We start from the raw sequence: 16,251 nt of genomic DNA, 5'->3' as shown, positions 1-16,251 counted from the left end.
CGAGATTCATCATTCCTCCGGCTTCATTCAGCTCGGATCCGAAGAGAATCTTGAAGAGCTTCAAAAACTTCTACTTGATTCCGGGTTCATTCACTCGGAACTCCTTCGTCTTCAGATTAGGTATCGCAACGGAGATTCCGTTTTTCCCGCGCACAACCTCCTTTTTTCCGCGCTAAATTTTCGCAGATGCAAATCTTTAGCCGGAAATTTCGGGAGCGCATGGTTAAGTTACCTCCACGTCGTTTTACCGCACTTGACCTAAGACGCGTGTCATCCATCCAACGGCGCGACCGTTCCGTTTCCACCGTCGGATCCGAATCCCGAATCTCCGCGCGTGGCCTATAAATACCCCGCGGCTCGGTAACTCTTCATTCTTTCACCGCACCTCACCACTTCATCTTCTTCCTCGCGCCGCCCGACAGATCTCAACTCCGGCGAGCCCTCCGCGCGGGAGCTTCACGCACCACCGCCTCAAGCCTCTCCTCCAACCAAGATCGCCACGGTTGACCAAGAAATCAACTCCGCCGCCGATTCGTGGTCAACGGAGGCTCGAAGCCGCCAGTTTGTCGACCTCTACTTCGCCGGAACTTCGCCGGACCGTCGCGCCATTGCCGGTACGTGCACCGGACTTGTAGAAGAAGAAGTAGCTGTAGTATAGATTTTCCGGTTACTCAACTTAGCTCGCATGGGTGCAGCCGGAAGCATGCCTCACGGTTCTCCTCACAGTACTGGTAGTTCTCCGAGTAACCCGGATCCCAGTGCCGTGGAACCGATTTGCCCGGATCCCATTGCGTACCTACCACCATATGTTTCCGACGTTAGGCTTGCTCAACCATTCTCCGCCTCTTCCAGTACTTTATTAGGCCGGATCCCAACAGCCCAGGAGCTCGAAGAGGAGCTACAAGGCCAAGCTAGAATGGCAGCCAAGGTACAAGAGGTGGAAAACAAAAAAGCTTCCAAGGCCCGGAGCCGTGAAGGGGTGCGGGGTCAATGGTGGCCCTGCGAGACAACAGACGCGGAGCTCCGGGAACTCCAAAATGAAGGCATGATCTCCGAACATTGGAGTTTCACGCGCGACTCCGACGTTCCCAAGCCCGATGCGGATGAACGTGTCATGACAAAGGCGTGGGTCGAGCGCGGACTATCGCCCCCCTGTTCGGAATTCTTCCTTTCCGTCCTCGACACGTATGGGCTTCAGCCCCACAACATCTGCCCCAACTCCTACCTTCTGCTCTCAAACTTCGCAACTCTTTGCGAAGGGCATCTCGGAATTCGACCCGACATCAAACTATGGCAATTCTTTTTCCGCGTGAAGAAGGAGACGAAAGACAAGGTTATGCTAAACTGCGGAAGTATGACGTTCATGCTTCGCTCCGGTCGGATGTATCCTCCTCACGACTCCCACGAATCCGTCCGGTATTGGAACGCCGGATGGTTTTATGTGAAGAACGCGCCAGTTCCAAGCGTCCACGACGGACTCCCGCCCTTCAGCAACACGCCTCCGGAAGAATTGGCGAGCTGGAGCTTCATCCCCACACTTGCCCAGACGCCCATATTGGAGAAGGCCGCGCGGAGGATTTCCTGGCTAGTTCATGATGGACTAACCGGAGCCCAGCTCACCCTCAGCTGGTTCACGCGGAGGATCCAACCTTTGCGCTACAACGCACGTCTGATGTGCGCGTACACTGGGGCTGACGATCTCCTCCGAGTCACCCGCCACGATCTTCCGGCTGACTCCCTCAAGAGGAGGTTCAAAACGTTGGTGAAGATTGCTAGAGGCCAACAGGTCCCGGAACTGGTCAAGGATATCAACACACACGATAAATGTCCTCCGGTAAGCGCTTATACCTTCGCATTCCTTTATCCTCTCACAATTTTCTAAGTGTTTAACTTGTTCTGCTCACTCTTTTCGCAGCTTGACTCTTTGGCGGAGGAAAACCTGCGCGCCATACTCCGAGTTCCCGTTAGCGGTGACTCGGCGGAAGAGGATCCGGAGGACCCTGAAGAGGAAGAGGAACAAGCACCTCGAAAGGCTGCTCCTCGACCTACAAAGCGTTCCCGCGCCAAAGTCTCCGGCTCCGACGCTGGAGGCAGCGGCGAGGCTTCCGCCAAGAAACCCAGAGTGGTTAAACCACCTCCGCTTGATTCCAGGAAGGCGGAACGCCAACGCCTGAAGATGCTTTCGACAGCAGGAAAACCTTCACGCCCTTGCATTCCGGGTGCAACGTAAGTTTCCGAGTAACGTGCGTTATCTATATTGGTGAGCTGTGTTATACATATTTTTCTTTCACTTGCTCACAGGAATCCGAACCCTACCACCACGCGGACCAACGTTCAGGAGCCTATCACTAAGTATATGCAGAAGAAGTCTCCCGCCGTTGGTCCTTTGACGCCAACTCCGCCGAGCGCTCCACAAGCCCCCCTGCAGCCTTCTCCTCCTCCCGCGAACCAGTCTCCAGCTCCTGCCGCTCCCACTCCACCGGAAGTAATTCCGGTTAGCAGCGACAGAGCGGGCGGAGATGATTCCGGCGGCAAGGGTCCCATCAATGATGAATTTGAAGGACGAAGCCAAGGGGAAGCAGAAGAGATCTCCTCCGGCAAAGCTGAAGCCACCACGGGCGATATGGTCGTTTTTCCCAAGAACTTTGGAGATCCGGCTGACCTTACCTCCACCCCAAAAGCCTACGCCACAAAGTTTTTTAACAAACTAACGGAGGCAGAGAAATGGGAGCTGGAGCAAGATTTGCTCAATGCCATGCTGAACAACGCCTGGGGCAAACCGGACGTTGAAACGTCGGAGATCCAGGACGCCAAGAAAAACATTGGCCAGTTCTTCGACAAGCTTGTTTGCAAGCAAAAGGTAACTCCCCAGTAGCCCCCAAGTATTTAGGCGAAAACTTTATTAGTTAGCGTCTGAATACTTTTAGAGAACTTAATCTGAAAGGAAATTTTAAAAGTCGTGGTAGCCCCCAAGCATGATGGCGGAAAAATTTCCAGCCGCCATGCTTTAGATAGACTTAAACCATGATGGCGGAACTTACTCCGTTTTCTGGCTGTGTTTACAGGAGCAAAAAGCTTTGCACTACGAGTTGCATAAAAATATTGCGCTGCAACGTCGTGTGACCATCAGCCAGGCGGAGAAAATCCAGCGCTTCCAAGCAGAGAATGCGGAATTGAAGAAACAGCTATCAGAAGCCCAAGGTTGGTTTCCGATTACTGACGACTGTAGATTGTTTCGCATTTTTTCCGAACTTGACGCTTTATGCAACTATGAGCAGGTGCCTCCTCTTCTCTCGCTGCGGCTTCCTCCGAGTTGGAAACTCTGTGTGCTTCACAGAAAGATCTTGAAGCGAAACTCGCAGAGGCAGAACAGAAAATTTCTGAGAAGAACTCGGAGCTTGCTCGCAAAACTGGTGAGTTTGAGCTGAAAAGACAGACTGACAGCGACATCATCCAGAAGCAGCAAAAAGAAATTGGAGGTCTTCGCAAATACATGAAGACAGCAGAGAGCTGCTGGGACTTGCTCAACTCCGACGTCATGGGTACGTCCTCGGAACTCATATGGCAGCAGACATGTAACTTGCTGTTTTTAACAAAACTTGTATTTTCCAGATCCGCTTGGATATGATGAGGAACGTCGAAGCCAGTTCCCGCGCGATGACCTGCTACAGCTGGCCGGAGAAGACTGCAAGGATCTCATCTCCGCCTCCAGAAAAATCTGTCACAGCCTCAACATCAAGAAGAGCCGAAACTGCGAAGTGCGTAAGCTCATCAAGAGGATGGATTTGCTTCCGGAGCTGGTTGTGGATCTGCAATCTTCTTCGGCACGGGGCGCAGCCGCCATGTCCTTGGCTATGTGCTTAGCGCATAATCCGAGTTTGGACCTAGACCGGGTGACTTCTGGCGTTCCTCCGGAAGCTGATGTCAATGCACTGCTTGACGCGGTTAGCGGCTATGATACACGCATCGCCCGGAGGATCCGCCACGATGAATTTTATGAGAAGGTGGTTCTTCCTGCTGACGAGCCTCTCGAAGCTGAACTTTTGAAGGATCTCGAAGCGGAAACCAGGCCTGCTCAATCCGGAAGCCAATATACTTGGACGAGCTCAAAAACCAAGGTGGCGTTGCTTCTCCGGCTGCAACTGGAGCGGAAGAAGATGAAGATGTCTCTTCGCCTGCCAAAGATGCGGAGAAGGAAGCTCCAACTGATGCCGGAGGAGCTGATGCCAATGTGGAAACTTCTCCGGCTAAGGGGAAGTAAAAACTTAGTCCTGCGGAAAAACAATGCATCATTTTGGCCCCAGAGAGGGTTTGTAATAAGACTTTAAATTCTTAAGTAGCTAGGGACGAAACGATTATGCATGGGCGGAAACAACTTATCCTGCTACCCCTTAATATTATTCTGCATGTTTCGTTTTATGTTGGAAAGCAAGTGCTGATGTCGTTATTTTCCGGCTTGCTCGCTTGACCTTCCGCGAGCCGGAAGACCTTAGCCGGAAACGCCGCTGCCGGCGACGAAACCCAATGGTAATCCGTCAATAACCGCAGAAACAAGCCCCCAAGCATAGGTGCCGGAAATCGCTTCTAGGAATCCACGAGTTCGCAACGAGATAACAATTTAATCGGAAAACTTAAGCTTACGTCCCGAGGGACGATTTTTGAAAATCACAACTTTCATACACGCCTAGGCGGAAATATCCAGCTCTGCGGTTTTAGTCGGAAAACATACACGATCTAAAAATGAACAAGTAAAGGAGGTAAATGACTCATAGAGTGAACCAAAAGCTTTATTTCATTGATCATGTATAATATTGTTACAAGGTATGTAATTCTATGCTAAGTGTGGAAAGGACGTAGCTGTGCAATGTTCCAAGGGCGATCTGTCTCGTCGTAGATATCATCCGGATCCTCACGCTTGCGTTTCCGGCGCCAATTAGCAGGTCTGTCCCTCAGCTCTCGGAAATCAACAAGGTAGTACGATCCTTGTGAAGCACTTTGCTAACGACGAAGGGTCCTTCCCATGGAGATTGCAACTTGTGATCTTTCACCTGGCGAAGGCGGAGAACCAGGTCTCCGGCCAAGAACGAGCGATTCCGGACTCGACGACTGTGATATCGTCGGAGCTTCGCGCGGTAGATGGCGGAGCGCCGGTCAGCCTAAATTCCGAGCTTCTTCGATCAGGTCCACGGATAGCTGTCCGGCCTCGTCAGCTGTTTCTTCATTATAGGCGGAAACTCGGGGCGAATCGTGGATGATGTCGGAGGGAATCACGGCTTCGGATCCGTATACCGGGAAGAATGGGGTAAACCCCGTTGACTTGTTAGGGGTAGTTCGCAAACTCCACAAGACAGCGTCCAACTCGTCAGCCCAAGCTCCAGCTGCTCGTCGCAGCGGTTCCTCGAGGCGTGGCTTGATTCCTGATAATATTAGACCGTTTGCCCTTTCAACTTGACCATTGGATTGTGGGTGAGCCACAGATGCGAGGTCCAATCGAATCCCCATTGTCTCACAATAATCCTTCAATTCTCCCTGAGCGAAATTTGTGCCATTATCTGTGATCATGCTGTGTGGGATGCCGAATCTCATCACGAGGTCTGCAGACAAATTTTAGTGCCGTAGCACCGTCGGCTTTTTTCACCGGCTTTGCCTCGATCCACTTGCTGAATTTGTCAACAGCGACCGGTAGGTATTCAAAACCGCCAGGAGATGATCTTTTTAACTTACCAACCATATCGAGCCCCCGCACCGCAAATGGCCAGGTGATAGGTATGGTCTTCAGCTCTTGGGCTGGAGCATTTGGTTGAGTAGCGTAGTACTGACAACCTCGGCAGGTCTTGACTATCTTGTCAGCATCTTCTTTAGCTGTGAGCCAATAAAAGCCTAGCCGAAAAGCTTTTGCAACGAGTGACCTGGGGGCGGCATGGTGCCCGCAATCCCCTGCGTGGATCTCTCTGAGGATTTCAATGCCATCTTGATTAGAGACGCATTTGAGAAACACCCCTGTTGCGCTTCGTTTGTAGAGCTGTCCGTCAACAATTGTGTAGGATCTTGCTCGTCTGATGATCCGGCGCGCGAGGACCTCGTCCTCCGGCAACTTCGATCGATGAGGTAGTCCAGGAAAGGCCGTGTCCAAGCCGGAATGGTGGCCAACACCTCTTTGGCCGGAGACACTGCCACCTCTGGGTTTTCCGGGTTAGCGCCCTTCACCGAGGGTATCCGGAGATGCTCCAGGAAAATTCCAGGCGGAATTGGCTTTCTGCCGGATCCGAGCTTGGATAGCATATCTCGCCGCTGTATTGTCGTCTCTCCGGACATACTTGACTTCGTATCCTAGCAAGCACTTGGCGATCTCGTCAACTTCGTCTCGTAAGCCGCCATGACGGAATTTCCGGCGTTCCAGTGTTCCGGCTACTTGCTGTGCCACAAGGTCGGAATCTCCGCAACAGATGATGTGCTTGATCCCTATTTCCTTAGCGATGCGCAGTCCGTGTAGTAGAGCCTCGTACTCCGCCATGTTGTTTGTAGCTTCGAAGTGGATCTGCAGAACGCATCTGCAGCTTCTTCTCCGGTAGGGGACTTCGTGGTGACTCCGGCTCCCGAGCCTTGATGCTGCTTGGATCCATCGAAGTGCATAACCCATGTTTCCGGTTCCGGCTCTAGATTAGCATCCGGAGCTTCGTCCAATCCGCAACGAAATCCGCCAAGACCTGTGATTTAACCGCAGTCCCGGCTTTGTAGCTGATATCGAAGGCGGATAATTCAATGCCCCATTTTGTCTGTGCGTCCCGTTGCGTCGACGTTGTTGAGAATCGTTGACAGCGGAGCTTTGCTCACGACCGTTACTCGGATGTTCTTGGAAGTAATGTCTCAGCCTTCCTCGCTGCCCAGGAATACTCCGTAGGCTAGCTTCGAAAGTGATGGTAGCGCTGTTTGGATTCCGTAAGGACCTCGCCGATATAGTAAACCGGCCTTTGGACTCCATATTCGTGACCTTCTTCCTCGTCGTTCCACCACGATGACGAGGCTGATGACCCTGTTGGTGGCTGCCGGGTAAAGGAGCATAGGCTCGACTCTCCCGGAGCTGCTAAGATAGGTGGGGAGGTAAGTATCTCCTTCAACCCTTGTAGTGCTGCATCCGCTGCCTCGTCCCAGACAAACTTGTCTGTTTTCTTCAATAGCTTGTACAGGGGAAGTGCCTTCTCGCCAAGACGGCTAACAAACCTGCTGATTGCTGCGACACAACCAGTGAGCCGTTGCACATCTTTGAGACTTGTTGGCCTTTTTATGCACAAAATTGCCTTGATTTTTTCCGGGTTTACTTCAATGCCCCTGTTAGAGACAATGAAGCCAAGGAGTTTTCCGGCTGGCACGCCAAAGACGCACTTCAGCGGATTCAACATCATCTTGTACCGACGGAGATTCTCAAAGGTTTCTGTGAGGTCGCTGATCAAGTCGGATCCTTTCCGAGTCATGACCGCGATGTCGTCGACGTAGGCGTGTACGTTCCGGCCAATCTCGGTCCTTCTAGCACCGCCGCATCGTACGTTGGTAGGTGGCACTCGCGTTTTCAAGCCAAAGGGCATAGTAACATAGCAAGTAAGTGCCAAATGGGGTGATGAATGAGGTCGCCTTTTGGTCGACTCCTTCATCCGGATCCGATGATACCCGGAATACGCATCAAGAAAACACGAAGCTCCGCCCTCGCCGTCGAATCAATGACTTGGTCAATGCGCGGCAGGGAAACGGATCTTTCGGGCAATGTTTGTTCAAGCCGAGTAATCGATGCACATTCTTAGTATTTCAGTTGTTCTTTTTGGGTACAAGGACGGGATTTGCGACCCAATCGGTATGGATTACTTCTATTACAAAACCTCGCCTCTAGTAACTTTGCTAATTCCATTCCTATGGCGTGGCGCTTCTTATCTCCAAAGCGTCGCATAGCTTGCTTCACCGGTTTAGCCCCGGGTTTATGTTGAGGTAGTGCTCGGCGAGTTCCCTTGGTACTCCGGACATGTCGAAGGTTGCCATGCGAAGATATCCATGTTAGCGCGGAGGAACTCGACGAGCGCGTCTTCCTATTTGGGGTCCATGTTGGCTCCGACTGAGACCTGCTTGGAATCATCGCCTTCCTTGAAGTTGACTTTCTTGGTCTCTATCGCGGCCCTGAAGGAGTTTTTCTGTTCGGAGATCTGCTTCTTGGTGGTCCGCATCTCGCCGGATCCACCGCGGCTCGTAGCCTTTCAGCTCTTCTCCGGATATGACGGACTCGCGAAGGCGGCTTCGCCCAACTCGCACTCGTGAGCCTTTTTGTAGTCTCCGGTTATGGTGATCATACCATTAGGACCCGGAATCTTGAGCTTGTTGTAGATATAGCACGCTCTTGCGTGGAACTTGTGGTAGGTGGGCCTGCCGAAGATGACATGGTAGGAGCTCTTGAAGGGCACAACTTCAAACGTGATCTTTTCTTCGCGGAAATTGTGAACATCGCCGAAAGCCACGGGAAGTGTAATGCTGCCGAGGGAATTCGCCTTCTTACCCGGAACCACGCCGTGAAACTCAGTGTTGCTGTGTTTGAGATGTTCCTTGGTGAGGTTCATCCGCTCCAGAGTCTCCAGGTACATGATGTTCAAGCTGGCTCCGCCATCCATGAGGCACTTGGAGAAGTCATACCCGTCTATGCGGGGACTTACAACCAATGCGTAGTATTCTTTTGGCACAATGGCGGGATGATCCTCCCTGTCAAATGTGCACGGAACTTCCGACCACCTGACATACTCGCGGCACAGCCGGAACCGTGGCGTTCGGGATCCGGGTAGCTGATTTTGTAGCGCTGGATCGTTGGGGTTCCGAGGAAGGTGTGGTAAGCCCCCACGCTCTTTTTCTCGAAGGGGTTGGATTTACCTGCGGATCCGGCTTTGGGATCCGGCGAGTTATCATCCTCGTCCATCGCCTCGGAACTGTCCTCCTCCTTGTCCTTGTTCTTGCCCTTGCCTCCTTTGCCGCGTGGGCGGTGCTTCCGGGCTCGCTTGTATCCTGCTTCCGGGTCGTTTTTTAGGTCGTTGACCCACTTGCAGTTGCGGTTGGTGTGAGTGGACTTCCCTGTAGCCGGATCCAAGTGGGCCAGGCAGGGCATGTCTCTATACTCCTCGTAGGTTTGCGGAGCGCGGGATCCGCCAGCTGTGACTTCAGTGCCATGCTGCTGACCCCTGCCGGCTCCGCCTCCACGGCCGCGTCCTCTTACGCCTCCTGAACCTCCGCGTTGGAACGCCATGGCGACCATGTCGGATCCGCCACTCTTCTGGTCATCAGGGTTTTTGCGTTTATGGCCGATGTTGTTGCCGTTATCACGGTTCTTCTTTTGTTGGTGCAGGGGGATTGTCAGAAGCTGCGATATCACCGCCTGCATCGTCATCGGCGGCAGTGTGGTCACTGGCAATGGAGATCATCTCATCCAAATGCAGTTTATTGGCGTTAGCCAAACATGTGAGCTTATGCCTCAGCAATCCTCCTCTCTGCAGTCCACCAATGAAGGCGTACATGGCAGTGGTGTGGTCGACGTTTTCGCACTCGTTCCTGCATGCCAACCATCGTGTGAGGAAGTTTCTTGAGGATTCTCCCTTCTTCTGGATACAAGCTTGTAGGTCGCTTGCCGTGGCGGGTCTTTTGTAGGTGCCCCTGAAGTGTTTCTCGAAAGCGGTCTTCAGGTCAAACCAGCAAAAGATGGAGTTTTTCTCGAGGTCACTGAGCCGGATCCGGCTGGACCTACACGGTACAACTGGAGCATGCGGCAGGCGATATTAGGGGTTCCTCCGGCGAAGGTTACTGCATTATAGTAATCCTCAATCCAGGTATCCGGCCTTTCGGTGCCATCATAATGCTTCAAGTTTCCGGGTAACTTGAGGGAGCTCCTTGGCTTTGGTTCCTCTCGAATCATCCTGCCAAAGCACTTCGGTCCGATGTAGTCGGTTCTGTATTCGTTGAGGCGTTCCCGTGCGTCGCGCGAGCCGTGACGGGGGGACTGTGAGCGAGAGCGAGATCTCCGGCCACCGCCTCCGCCTCCACCCCCGCCGCCACCGCTAGGTGGTGGTGAGGGAGACCTACGAGGGGGCCGATCCGACCTCTTGCTTCCGCCTTCAGATTCTCCCCGGCCCTCCCGGTGCTGGCTCCGGCTCCCGTGGCTTCCTTCGCCGTGGCGCTGGCTGCCCCGGTCGTTCCGGCTCCGGCGGGCTCCGTGTCGCGCTCCTCATTCCGGCTCCTCCTAGGCTCGGGCTCACGATCGTTGTTCCGATTCCGGCGAGGTTCCGGCGTGCGCTCCTCGCTCCTGTTTCTTGATGGCAGCACGTTGTCGCGGATAACAATTCCACCATGCCCCTGAGGCCTGGTGTTTCCGGCTGGACTACGGCGGCGAGGGGGACGCGGGTAACCATTAGGCGGAGGAGAGGCGTTGCGGTACTTGTCTCGTCCAGAGTACATTGCATCTTTTCCCTTTCTCGGATCTGATGGTGGCGTCTTTGATGGTACGGGGATCGGATTTGGGTGTTCCCTGGTTTTCCTTCTTCGTTCCGAGGATCCGGTTCGCGATTCGTCATCTCGACGGCGATTGTCGTGGGCGTCCTTCGCGCGCATGGAGACGCAGTGTGCTCCGGTTAGATTCTAACTTGCGCGAAGTGTCCGCCTTGCTCGCTCGTTTAACCGCCGAGGCGACGAGCGTGCGAACGTAGTCGATGTCAATCTCCTCGTTACTTTTCTTCAAGATCTCTCGCAGCTTTCGTCATGTTGTCCTTTGGGGTTGCGAACGGCTGCTGCTCCGTTGGAGTTGCGAAAGTGATCTTGCGGGGAGCTATCATCTCACGCCGGACTTTTTCGACCTCCTGGTGAGCTTCAACGATCTTGTCCTCCCAATGCTTTCGGAGTTCCTTGACTTTTGCCAGTCCTTGGTCCACCTCCTGCTCACGCTGGATGAAGTCTTCCACAAAAACTGCGGCGTGTTTCCTTTCCTCCAGCATGGCGGCTGCGGTGACCTTGAATTTCTTGGCTGTGGCCAGCAGCTCCACTCTTTTAGCTTCTAAAGCTTCTACGTCTTCGGGAGTGATGGGTTTGTTAAGAATATCCGAGCGATAAACCGCATCCATGCCCGCTTGTGCGACCATCTCTTCAGGCGACAGGAGGCTCTCCGAGGAAGAATCCCTACGGGGCCGCTCCCGCGACATCGGAGAGGGTCGGATTGGGTGCCTGCCTCTTCTGATCCGTTTTCTCCCAGCGCCGCTACAGTTGCAAGTACCTGCTTTGGCTAGGTGGAATCGACTTCAGGCTGTTCACCGTATCCATATTCCTTCACCTTGCGATCGAACTCTTCAGTGTCCATGGATTGGGTGTCTCCGGAAATTGGGCTTAGATTTCCCAAAATCGACTCTTCAGCCGGAGTTCCGCTTTCTCCGACAGCATCTTGCTGATCCGGAGCAGCTTTGTTTTCCGGGGCTACGACCTGCTCGGGACCAGCTCCGACTTCTTGAGGGGCAGTTCCGGCGGTATGGGCCAAGAAGTGTACGAAGTGACACCTTTGCTTCTCTAACACCTGGGAGACCCAGGCGGATCTGCATTGGTCTTCCACCGTTATTTCCGCTCGTGGGCGGATTGGGTGGGTTTTGATTTTTTCAGATCTAAGGCGGAATCTTCGCCGGGAAGTTCCCGCGTCTCGGATCGGATCTTCGCGACTGCGTCCCGCTTCGGCCGGCGATTGCGTCGGCGCTTACTTACCAGTGGGTTTCCGTCGGAATCGACGGTTTCCCGATGAAGATGTGTATGCCGCCAACTCGGGACGATGGAGAGCTTGACGGGGTCGGTTTTAGCCGGAATCCAACACTCATCCGGAGGGACGATCGGCAGATTTCCGGCGTAAAGGACACGCCCCACAGCGATGGTGTCGTCGTAGCTTCCCATGGCGGAACCCTCCCGGTTCCGGCCTCCAGACGCCGCAGGCCCCACGGTGGGCGCCAACTGTCGTTGCCTAATCGACGGTACCTCCGAGGAGGGATCCTCACGAGCGGGAGAAGAAGTAGGGGCCATAGAGCGGAGTGCACACGGGACGGTGGTACGCGAGTTACCCAGCTTCGGAACACCCGCACGATGACAGGGCCTACTCGCTGCTTGTCCGGAATTATCTGGGTGCTTTCGCGTTGTTACAATGAGTTGTGGTTGTGCCTCTAGGGCTCCCGGGATCCGGCTTATAAAGGCGCACGGATCTAGGGTTTACATGGAGAGTCCTAGCCGGAATACAAGTTGCCTAACTACGGTACAATGTCTTGCCGTGTACGTCAAGGATCCGCCTTCCTCCAAGTACGTGCTGGATCCGGATACTTCATGGGCCGTCACGGATCCGGCCTCCTTCGTAGGTCGGTAGAGATCCGGCTTCCCGTTCCTGGGCTGGACTTCATCCTTCAGGATCTACAGCAACTGGGCCGCCCGATGGGCCACATGCCTCACCACCATCTATGGGCCACTCGGGCTTGCCGGATCTAGGCCATGCCGTTGATATACCCATAAAGTATACCCACAACAGATGTATCTAGACATATTTTCATTCTACATACATCCATATTGAAGTTAATTAATAAAAATCAGAGGGAGTATATAATTTTGGCGATCATCGTGATGCGATCAGAATTAGCTACCTTGTCTTGCAATCCATCCAAATGGTTCCAATTGACAGGACCATATGGCTGCATGTGTGCTTATTACTTACCTGCTTTAGCTTTGATTAGTTAACTGCAATTTGCTAAGTTGGCTTTTTTAGGTGCGATTTTATGTACTTTTACTTGCTTGTCAGAGCATCTCCAGCCGCGTCCCCTCCAAAAAGTCCCACAAACGGCGCCGGATCGAGCGTTTGGGGGACGTGTTTCGTTCGTGACACGTTTGGGGGACGTCGTTCCCCAGCCGCGTCCCCAAAAAATGCACCCAAATAAATAAAAGTGCAAAAAAATAAAGGTTTCCATTCAAATTTGATTATATTACAAGTTCGAATGAAAACGGTTAGATTTCATCTAAACCCTAGCCTACTGGCCGCCCGACGGTGCGTTCGACGGCCCTGCCCCGTCGTCGCCTCCCCTCTGCCGGAGCTCCTGCTGCGCGCACTGCCTCTCCATGCGTAGGGTGGAGGCCATACGCCGCTGCTCCAGAAGCGCGTCGTCGCCTGCCCTCCCCTGCTGCGCCGCCTGGAGGGAGAGCTCGACGGCGCGGCGAATCTGCGCGTCTTCGCGGGCACGGGCGTCGTCCGGGAGCTTCTTCTCCGACTCGAAGGACTCAACAAGCGATCGTTGCTGATCTGCTGCCTCGTCCGGGTGCGGCCCGTCGTTGTTGGACCACTCGAAGTCGTCGTCGTCCTCCTCCTACTCCTCCTCCGCCTCGTCCTCGTCCTCCTCCTCCTCCTCCTCCATTTGCGCCGCCAACGCGTTGGCCTCCGCCATCAACGCATCCACCCCTGCCCCCCAGGCCACCTCCGCTTCCGCCAGCGCCGCCTCCCGCTGCTAACGGTCCTGCGCCGCCTCCCGCTGCTGACGCTCCACCGCCTCCTGCCGCCGCTGCACCATCGCCTCCCGCCATTCACGGTAGTGGAGATCCCGATCCATGTGCAGGCGCTGCCGCTCTGCATGCCACCGCGCACTCATCTCCTCCGCCATGGCAGCGTCAAACTCCGCGATGGTGTCCGCCAGCGCCGCCTCCTCCCACGCCTCGTTCTCCGCAGCTTCCGGGTTGATGTCCAACTGCGGTGCTTCGGGTGGTGGAGGTGGTGGTGGAGACAGTGGTGGAGGGAACTGGGTTGCGCCGGGGGTGGTTCATCATTACGCAGGGCTGTGCTTGCGGTGGAGAAAGGGGTGTCGGCGGCTGCGGTGGCAACCATTGAGCCAGGGGGAGGGGGGCTTTTATAGACGCCGGTGTTGCCAGAAGAGGCGGAAAGAGGCCAGAAGCGGCGGGAAGAAAGCGCGGGAACGCGTGGTGGCGTGCGAACGCCGGCAACGCGTGGAGGCTGCGCAACACCGACGAGACGTCTCGCCTGCCCCTCCATCACCATTAAGGCAAAGCTGCGACACTTCGTTCGTGTCTCACTGTGCGCTAATAACTTCTGTCGCGAGGTAGGCGACAGTAAGGTTTAAACTTGAATGTGCCGCTGACACGTCGGGCCCGCGTCTCCTCGCCTCGCTTCTCGTTGTGTCCGGCATGCCCGTAGCGTCCTCTGTTTAGCGGGGACAGGCTCAGGGCGCCGGACACCGTATTGGGCCACGCCGGACAAAAAGAGGCTTTCGATCATGCGGCTGGGAACGATTTTTTGTCCAGTGTGATTCAAATTCCTTTGGGGATGCTTTTGGGGACGCGGCTGGAGATACTCTCAGTTCTCCTCTTGGCCTCAGTACTATGGTTCAGTTTTTACAGAGGCTACATCTCGAAAGAATTTTCAGTAGAAACAGAGCATACAATTTCATCGAACCCCTAATTGAGGTTTTTTTTTTTGTCTACATGCTTCGGAAACACACAGAAACATGAGGATGCATGATTGAGATGTTATGTAGTCCTGAATCCATCAACTAGTGGAAAATTAATTTTGAGTTTGCACGTCTCTCACCGTGTTTACCTGATTACGTGAGATTGTTCTCTTTGACATGATTGTCGTCGAGGTTTAGTGTCACAGGCTAAATTTGCGCACATGTCATATTTTTGTGGCGATCGATCATAATGCGACCAAAAGTAGATACCTTGTCTTACAATCCATCCATATGATTCCTAAAGACAAATTGTATGTTCATATATGCCGCTCTCTATCTGGAATAAAGGGTACATAGTTTTTCTATGGAGGAAAGGTCGTGTGCATATATTCCTGTGTGCTTCTGCCGATTCAATGGACAATGTATGTACCCCTATGGGCTGGCCTACCAGATCAAGACAGTAGCTGTGCACACATGCAGGGTACATGCGACACCAATGATCAAAAAACTTTGCAAATTGCAATGGTCTTGGGTCTTGGTCGCTTTCGCATAGATAGAGATATGCTGATGTACTTCAAGTTAAGAAACTACAAGAAACTACAAAGTTGTACAAGGACCAAGGCCATGATTCATGACCGGGCATTAAAAAAAAGTCTAGCTATGACAATGAGGGGTAGCTTGCGTACAACACACGATGCAAAGTAAAGATAACCGTAATAGAAAGCGTGAACTGAGCTAACTGATGAGATTGATCGTTCCCATGAGATATATCCTCACACAAAGACATGTGACTGCTGCTTGGTTGCACTTAAGTGTACATGCTAGCGCTACCCTTTTGTTATGCTGCCCTTTCATTTCCATATGTGTATGTTCTCCAAGAAGAAATATTCCAAGCCTACCTTCTGAAGATATGTCCCCCTAGCAAAGTGCGTGGTTTGGCTCTGCTGCATTGCACGGTGATTGCACTACTTTAGTTTGGCCGGCATATTCCTTTCCCTGGACTCTTCAGTACAATTGGTATATCTGGATAAGGCCTGATCTAGTCTAAGAAAGCAACTAATCCGTTGCCTTGTGACTTTAATTTGCACCATACAAGATGATCATGTCGGCTGCTTGTTCTGCCAAGGCAGCATCTGATTAGTCTTTGCTTCCTCGCTTTCTTGTGCCGCATTGTCTGAAGCCTTTCATTAGTTCGCCCGGTCGTTTGCTTGCGCAAACAAGCAAGCGCTTATTCTGTCGGTGTCAGCGTGTACCTCCGCGAGGATATGCGCCCACTCTGTCGGTGTTAGCGTGTACCTCCCCGAGAATATCACTGTATTATGGGAGACCGATTCAGTACCAAAAGTCTGAACGCACAACCCGTGTATGTAATCGTGGACCGGACAAAATCAAACTCCCCTGAATTAAAACATCTCCAGCAGGTCGACTCATTTCAAATATTAAAAGTATCTGTTTTTATCCATTTGTTTTTTTTTTGAATAACAGCAGGAGAACTGTTCATTGCATTAGAAGAAAAAGGTACAGAGACCCAAACTGCTCCGTTTATTGAAGGAAAACCGAGCGAAAACCTATACATTAACAAGAGCACCACTAAACATAAAGAGCGTCAGGAAGGCTAGGAGCGACACAAACGAAGAAGCACACCACCGGGGCAAGCATCGTCACCGAAAATCATCCATCGTGCTTACGGTGGGACGACTTCGACTTCATTGCAACAACACCAAGGTCCCTCTAATCAAGTCGCATCGATCACATTTGCCACGAGCTTCTTTGC

The sequence above is a fragment of the Lolium rigidum genome, chromosome 6 (genome assembly GCF_022539505.1).
Source record: "Lolium rigidum isolate FL_2022 chromosome 6, APGP_CSIRO_Lrig_0.1, whole genome shotgun sequence".
Lineage (NCBI taxonomy): Eukaryota > Viridiplantae > Streptophyta > Magnoliopsida > Poales > Poaceae > Lolium > Lolium rigidum.
Note: the sequence above shows the minus strand (reverse complement) of the source record.